Genomic DNA, 8,036 nt, shown 5'->3' with positions numbered 1-8,036 from the left:
CATTCTGCTAAGCTTAACTTCCAATTTACAAACCTATGAAAACTGAGAAATAGGAAATTAAATAGTCATAAAAAATAAAACAGTAAAAGTACCAGAAGAAAATATGGATAAACTATTGCACATACAAAAGTAGAGATCTATGGGTATACAAAGGCATACAGAGTAGTATAATGAACATTGGAGACTCAGAAGTGGAGGTAGAAGGGGGGTTAGGCATTAGAAACTACATTTTAGATACACTGTACACTACTTGGGTGACGGGTACACTAAAATCTCAGACTTCACCACTATACAATTCATTCGTGTAACCAAAAACCACTTATACTACAAAGACTATTGAAATAAAAATATTTTAATTAAAAAAATTTTTAAACTATCCCCAAAGAAGACTATTAAATGGTAAAAAAATAAAATAAAATAAAGGTGGAGCTCTTCATAAAAACTGTGACAGTAGAGTCATAAAGCAAAAGGCATTTTGACTAGATGAATATTTTTAATTCCCACAAATCAAAAATGAAGATTAAAAAAATAAAAAACTAGGAAAATTATCAATAAAATTACTATTTAAAAAATTATTTCAGATCAAGAAGGAAAAAGAAAACACTCCAATGGAAAATGGGCAAAGGATACATAGACAAAAGAAGAAAACAAAATAGCCAATAAGCAGATAATAAAACTTTAAACTTCACTGGCAATCAAAGAATGCAATTCAAATGCTGAGACTCTATTTTCCAGAAATTTAAGTTGCAATTTTTTTTGTTTGTTTGTTTTTGAGACAGGGTCTCACTCTGTCAGTCACGCTGCAGTGCAGTAGCACAATCTTGGCTCACTGCAATCTCTGCCTCCTGGGTTCAAGTGAATCTCCTGCCTCAGCCACCCAAGTAGGTGGGACTACAGGCAGGTGCCACCACATCAAACTAATTTTTGTATTTTTAGTAGAGATGGGGATTCACCATGTTGGCCAGGCTGGTATCAAACTTCTGGCCTCAAGTGATCCATTCGTCTCAGCTTCCCAAGTTCAGGGATTACAGGCGTGAGCCACTGCGCCCGGCCAGTAATTGTTTTTAACTGAACACCTAAGGTGGGCTAGGCTCAGGGAAAATAGCACTCCCATATATTGCCAAATAAAGTCTAAATGAAACTTGCCTGTCAGGAGGAACATTCAGCAATAGTTTTTAAAATTCCAGCTGTATAAAGTGTATGTTATTCTATGAACAGAGCTTATTGGCATTTTCATGCCTTTACATGTTCCCTTCACTCTCTCTGGAGATCCTCACCACCCCCTTGGTGGGAAATTCCTATTTGTCACTCAAAACCCAACTTAGCTGTTAACTCCTCCAGGAGACCCTCCTTGAACCCGCTGCCCTCCAAGATAGGAGCAATCCTACCCTCCCTTTTCCTATTTCTGTGCTTTCTGAAGTCTGTGTGGCTGTCACGCTGTGATATAATTTTCCACCTTTTAGCTGGGCAATCTTTAGCAAGTCACTTACATGACTCTCAATTTCATCTGGAAATGAAGATAATAGTACCGATTTTGCAGGACTGTTGGAAGGATTCAGAAACGCTCAGCTTGGTATATAAACCACAAATGACTATTTTCCAAATTCCTGGCACATTCACGCTCAGTCCAGCCTTCTTTTGCTTCTGGGTAATGCGCTCCCTTAAATATGGTTCTGTCCATTTTTGCTACTTCCCAGTCAGCTTAAATATAAAACGGTCTCATTTCTATTATTATAGCTTCGTCCAATCTGTTTTTGAATTCCCATCTCATAAAAGTTCTCCTCTCCCTGATCCCTCTGCCCAGGTTGTGCTTGGGTCTCAGCTGCAGAGGGCAGAGGGCACTACATGTGGTGCACTCTTGGCCCATTGGCCCACTGTTCTCTGGCCACCCTCCTCTGGTGTTGGAATGGGAAGGAAGGAGAAGGAAATCTGTCTTTGTCTTCACCTGACTATTGCTGGAGGATGTGGCTGTTCTCTTCATTGCTCATAACTCCTGTTCCCTTATGTGAGCAAACCCACAGGTTCTTCTGGGGTGATGTTGAGTTCCCTTCTTGTCGGATATCTCTGCTTCTTAGTCTCCCTCTTGAAAGGACTGGCTGTTTCACTGCAGGCCTGGTGCTCAGATGCAGGTCCTTTTGTAGAGGCAGTTCATGGTTCTCTGAAGGGCTCACTGGGGATTGCCCTCTACCCGGTCCCCTGGTATGGCAGATCTGCCCTGGTGTGGCAGATCCAGCTGAGGCTTGACCTCTTCCTCTTCTCTCAACCCTCCCCTCTGCAGGTGGTCCATCATATAGCCTCTGCCTGCAAAAGCCCCTTCTTCCAATTGGTGGTCCACTTAGAGGAATCAGCGAGAAAGTTTAAGCCCCAGGCACCTTCCTGGGGCCCACTAAACCTGCGGGAGACTCCCTATCAGTTCCCTGAGAGCCCAGCCTGCCCACACTTCCTCTCTCATTTCCACCTGCTCTCACCTACCCTTTCCCACAACCAGCACCACCAGCTTCAGGGTTTCTGTTTCTCCCCAGGTCATGGGATTCAAAAGCCTTCAGAAGTAAGATAACTGGCCCTCTTCAATGTGTTGAAGAGGGTGAGAGAACAAGAGTTCAACTTTGGCAATTTTTTTAGGAAGGAGAAGGACAAGTCAAACACCCTCCTCAGAGGAGGGGAAGAGAAAGGACAGTTGACAGTCTACAAACTCAGTGTCCCCTCTAAAAATTCCCCCTGCTGACTCCTGTGCCCTTCTTCTTCCCTTCTGACTAATAAGACCAACAACCTTGTTCAGCCTCTGGATCCTGGGGACCCGTGGAAGTCATTTACATAGAACCAGACCTTCTTTGATTGAGATTTAGAAGAATTTAGTAACAATAGGGTGCCATCTCTGCTACAATCCCAGTACTACATGGTAGCCTCCAGTGACATGAAAACAGGCTGTTTTAGACCAGTCTGTTTGATTCAGAGACAGAGAACAGGTACCTAGCATAGTGCTAGTGTTTGAGGAGTTAATAAATCGTAGTTATTGACCTTGTCTTGGCTGGGAAGCCTTTCAGAAAAGGGACTCTATATGGTTAAATCACTTCAATTTAATCCCACAATTATCAGCTAAAGACCTTATGTGCCCTAGATCTATGGATAGTACTAGCCTTAAGGAGCTTGTGTCTAGCACGGGAAATGGACAAAGAACCAGATGATTACAGGCAATGAAGGGGGTGAAGGGGTATCCCAAGGAAAGTTTGTCCCAAGGCAAGAAGGAACAACTGAGCTACTCCTCCAAGACTCAGTAAGAGTTAGCTTAGCAAAAAAGAGACTGTTTTAAGCAAGGAGAGAGCCCAGGCAAAGGTCTGGAGGTAGAAGACAGGGTGTGAAACTGGAGGGGCTTGAGTACAACGAGAGAAGAGCACTGGGGGTGAGAAGGAAAGATGAGGGGCACAAACAGGGAGAGGACATTGGAGCAGTAGAGGGTGCCAAGGAACAAGGTGAACCGTAGGCCACGTTAATGATTCCAGACCTTCTCTAGAGGGTTGCAGGGAGTTGTGCACATGCTTGAAACAGAGGAAGAATTGGTAGGATTTCTAGTTCAAGAAGGCTAGTCTGGCCACACTCAGGAGAAGAAATTGGTTGGGAGAGACGTTGGAGTTAGGAAGGCCTGTTGGAGACTGTTGCTGTCCTCCAGGGAAGAGGTAACACTGGCCTGGACTAAAGTGTTGGCAGAGGGATGGAGAGGTGAATGAGGGCCAGAGATATTAAGGAGCTATATACAGCAGCCTTTGGCAATTGATAAAATGTAGGAGTTGAAAGAAGACAGTACAAGTATGATGCCCAGATTTCTGGCTTGAGTAATTGAGTGCATGGTAGTGTTGCTCTCAAAGCTAAATGACCCTAGAGGAAGGTCAAGTTTTGTTCAGGATATAGGATGGTGGTGCATTTAATAGCATATGTTATTTATGTGCTGTTTGCAACAAGCCTTGTGAAATAGCTAGCACTCCTATCATTTAAATGGAGACTCTAACAGTCTGTGAGGTGAAGAGTCATAAAGTTAAGAAGTAGAGCTAGGAGAGAACCCCTCCTGACTATACATTTCCTAAAAACAAGGGAACACCAGGAGGCCAAATTCCCAAAATCAACACGGGTCTGATCATCAATATCACCCTGGAAGCTCCAACTTCCTGTTTAGGAGAACAAAGGAAGAAAATCCAAGCGATTTCACCCCTAGTCATTTCTGTTCGTCTCAAATTCCCCACCAGAGTTGGAGCCTGGACTTCCTTTATCTCCACTGCACAAATTGCCAGCCCTTCACCCGTGGTTAAAATGGTTCCTGTATGGAGCGAGGTCAAATCTGAGAAAAGGTAGCATTTCCTCTTATGGCAGAATTGTCCCCACCTACTCCCTGGCCTCACCTCACACACCCATAGCTCCTCAGCTGCTGTGGTCTTGGTGTCATAGCAGGGCCCACTGCTCTTGCTTCTTCTGGCAATCATGCAAAAAGGAAGTAACATATCACCATAATTATTCTGCCTAGAACAAACCACTTCTGTCTGCTCAGAGTCGAGCCTAATATATGCTATCTGATGTCTGTTGCTTCTGGACTTTTGGAGCCTGCAGGTTTCAACCTTCTCCCCATCTCAGCGAATGCAATCAACCACCAGATTTGTATCAAACACCTGCGCTATGTCTGTCATCAGATCTTGCTCAGTGGAAAGCTCAGTGATGAATTCATATTATAAGCTGAGGCTGTTTTGCGTATAAGGCCCAAATTAAAGGCACAAATTCAAAAGGTAGAGAAACAAAACATTTTCAAGCACCTACTATATGCCAGGCCCTGTATTAGTGCTTTCCATATGGCAACTCATTCAATTCTCACAATAAATCATGAGATGGAATTTAGTCCCTACATTCTGTATATGGTGGGAGAAGAAACTCCATACAATGACTAGCAAGCTTTGAACAAACTCATGTTCTCTTTTTACTGTTCATACATGTAGACTACATTTCCCAGACTTCCTGGTAGTTAGGTATAGCTATAAGTCCTGCCCAATAGAAGTTACATGTGCTACTTCCAGACCTGGCCTTAAAAAACTCTGTATAGGCCAGGCATGGTGACTTACACCTATAATCCCAGCACTTTGGGAGGCCAAGTTGGGTGGGTCACTTGAGGTCAGGAGTTCAAGACCAGCCTGGCCAATATGGTGAAACCCCATCTCTACTAAAAATACAAAAATTAGCCAGGCATGGTGGCGCATGCCTGTAGTCCCAGCTACTAGGGAGGCTGAGGCAGGAGGATTGCTTGAACCCTGGAAGTGGAGGTTACAGTGAGCTGAGATAGCACCACTGCACTCCAGCCTGGGTGACAGAGCAAGATTCCATCACAAAAACAAAAACAAACAACAAAGAAAAAAACCTCTGTATAATCCTTTACTCTCCTTCTTCTCTATGTTATACCCCAGAGAACCCTGGAAGCCACATGTTGAAGATGACAGAGACTCTTTCAGTCTGATTCCCTGAATCACTGCATGGAACAGAGTACCCCTGGCCCCTGCTGTTGGACTTTAGGTGAGTGAGAAATAAAATTCTATTATGATTGGGATTAGTGACCTTAGAAGAAGAGAAAAAATTATATTGTAATAAACCACCAAAATTTAGAAGTTTATCTCTTACTGTCGCGAACATTCTTTAATGAATACAACAGGCTTCAAAAACATCAAATTACCTGCACGAAGTCAATCCCCCAGTGTCAGAAAACACATTTTTTTATTATACTTTAAGTTCAATGTGCAGGTTTGTTACATATGTATACATGTGCCATGTTGATGTGCTGCACCCATTAACTCGTCATTTACATTAGGTATATCTCCTAATGCTATCCCTCCCCGCTCCCCCCACCCCACGACAGGCCTCGGTGTGTGATGTTCCCCACCCTGTGTCCAAGTGTTCTCATTGTTCTATTCCTACCTGTGAGTGAGAACATGCAGTGTTTGGTTTTCTGTCCTTGTGATAGTTTGCTCAGAGTGATGGTTTCCAGCTTCATCCATGTCCCTAAAAACCCTAGAAGAAAACCTAGGCAATACCATTCAGGACATAGGCATGGGCAAGGACTTCATGACTAAAACACCAAAAGCAATGGCAACAAAAGCCAAAATTCACAAATGGGATCTAATTAAACTAAAGAGCTTCTGCACAGCAAAAGAAACTACCATCAGAGTGAACAGGCAACCAACAGATTTAGTCTTGCTTTATTCAAAGTCCCAGTAGATAAAAATTTTCCTTTTTTTTTTTTTTTTTTAACATTTTGCATATATATTTGGGTGGTATGGAGAGACTTTCTGGAGGAAGCATAACTTCATTATTACTATAGCAAATAGGATTTTAAAAGACAGAAAGAAGGGTGGCAGTGAGAGGAGTTAGAGGAAGGAGAATACAAAGTATTCTTAAGGAAACTGAATGGAGCAATGCTTCTGTGCTAGAGAATTACGAAGCAGCAGATTGGGACTGTAGATCAGGCTGTATCTGTCAGGATAAATTAGGTTACTTTGCATTAACAAAAATAATCAAAATCTCAATGGCTTAACACAACCAGAGTTTATTTCTGGTTCACAATATATGTTCAGTGTGAGTCCCCAGGAGTTTGACACGCATCACGCTGGTCATTTCTTTGGGCAAGGAAAATAATATAACTATACTAAATTCAGAGATGGTAGAAGTACAATTCTACCATATGCCCAGAAAGCAAAGATCTGGGAGTCTTTGATAAGCCGCACTAATGGCTACTATAGAGTCAAAATGGTAGAGATGTCAAAGTAAAGAAATACATGTACCTTCGGGAAAGTTTTTATTAAGGCTTAACCATGTAACTTTTATCAAAAGCCAGAATTGTTATTTTATATAGAGAGCAGAATTATAGATAGAAAGACTATGTACAGCTTTTGAAAAGACAGTTTGGGAATAAACATAGGAAATTTTGAGAATGTGCATACCTGAAACCTCTCAAATTCCTCTCATATACAAAATTCCATAGTATTTAAGCTCTTTGATTCTAAAGGCAGACATATCTGAACTCAAATCCAGACTCTGCCATCCACCAAATATGCGGTAATAGACAAGTTATCTAGCCTATCTTAGCCTAGCTTTCTCATCTGTGAAATGAGAACAATGGTAGCAGCTATCTTACAGATTTGTTGTGAGAGTTAAATAATTTAACACGTGTAAAAGCACTTAGTATAGTGGCCGTCACTAAGTAAATTCTTTAAAAATTTTAGCAGCTCTAAACAGTTGAGAATTCACAAAGATGTGCACATTATCTGTGGTAGTTTGTAACAGTTAAAAAAGAAAAAAAAAAAAAAAAGTAAAATTGGGCCAGGCATGGTGGCTCACATCTGTAATCCCAGCACTTTGGGAGGCCAAGGTGGGCGGATCACCTGAGGTCAGGAGTTTGAGACCAGCCTGGCCAACATGGTGAAATCCCGTCTCTACTAAAAGTACAAAAGTTAGTTGGGCATGGTGGCAGACGCCTGTAATCCCAGCTGCTCGGGAGGCTGAGGCAGGAGAATGGCTTGAACCCGGGAGGTGGAGGTTGCATTGAGCTGAGATCGTGCCATTGAACTCCAGCCTGGGGGACAAGAGTGAGACTTCGTCTCAAAGAAAAAAAAAAAAAAGTAAGATTCTCTATGTTTCATCAATGGAAAAATTGCTACATGTGTGGAGGGAGAGAATAAAAGAGAGTGAGAGAAGACCAAATGTTTTTAAAAATAAAATAGAATCCTATATATTGATCTGCAAAGATATATATACTATATTGTATAGTTGAGAAAAGCAAGTTGCAGAACACAATGCATAGCTTGATGTCAAGAGTATGTATATCATACCCCATATACATATATATTGAAAACTTAAGGACCCCTTAATTTGTCCAGAATTCCCTATGAAAAAAAAAAATGTGCTAAGTTCTGGGGCAGTGCAGAAGACTGGAGAGCAAAACTCAGTAAAGGACAGAGCAAAAGTTCTCACAACATAGTGTGTGGGAGTCCTACTGGAGGGAAGGAGGCTGG

This window comes from Chlorocebus sabaeus, chromosome 12, assembly GCF_047675955.1.
Source record: "Chlorocebus sabaeus isolate Y175 chromosome 12, mChlSab1.0.hap1, whole genome shotgun sequence".
NCBI classification, from domain to species: Eukaryota; Metazoa; Chordata; class Mammalia; order Primates; family Cercopithecidae; genus Chlorocebus; species Chlorocebus sabaeus.
The sequence above is the reverse complement of the archived record's forward strand: the minus strand, read 5'-3'. Positions refer to the sequence as shown.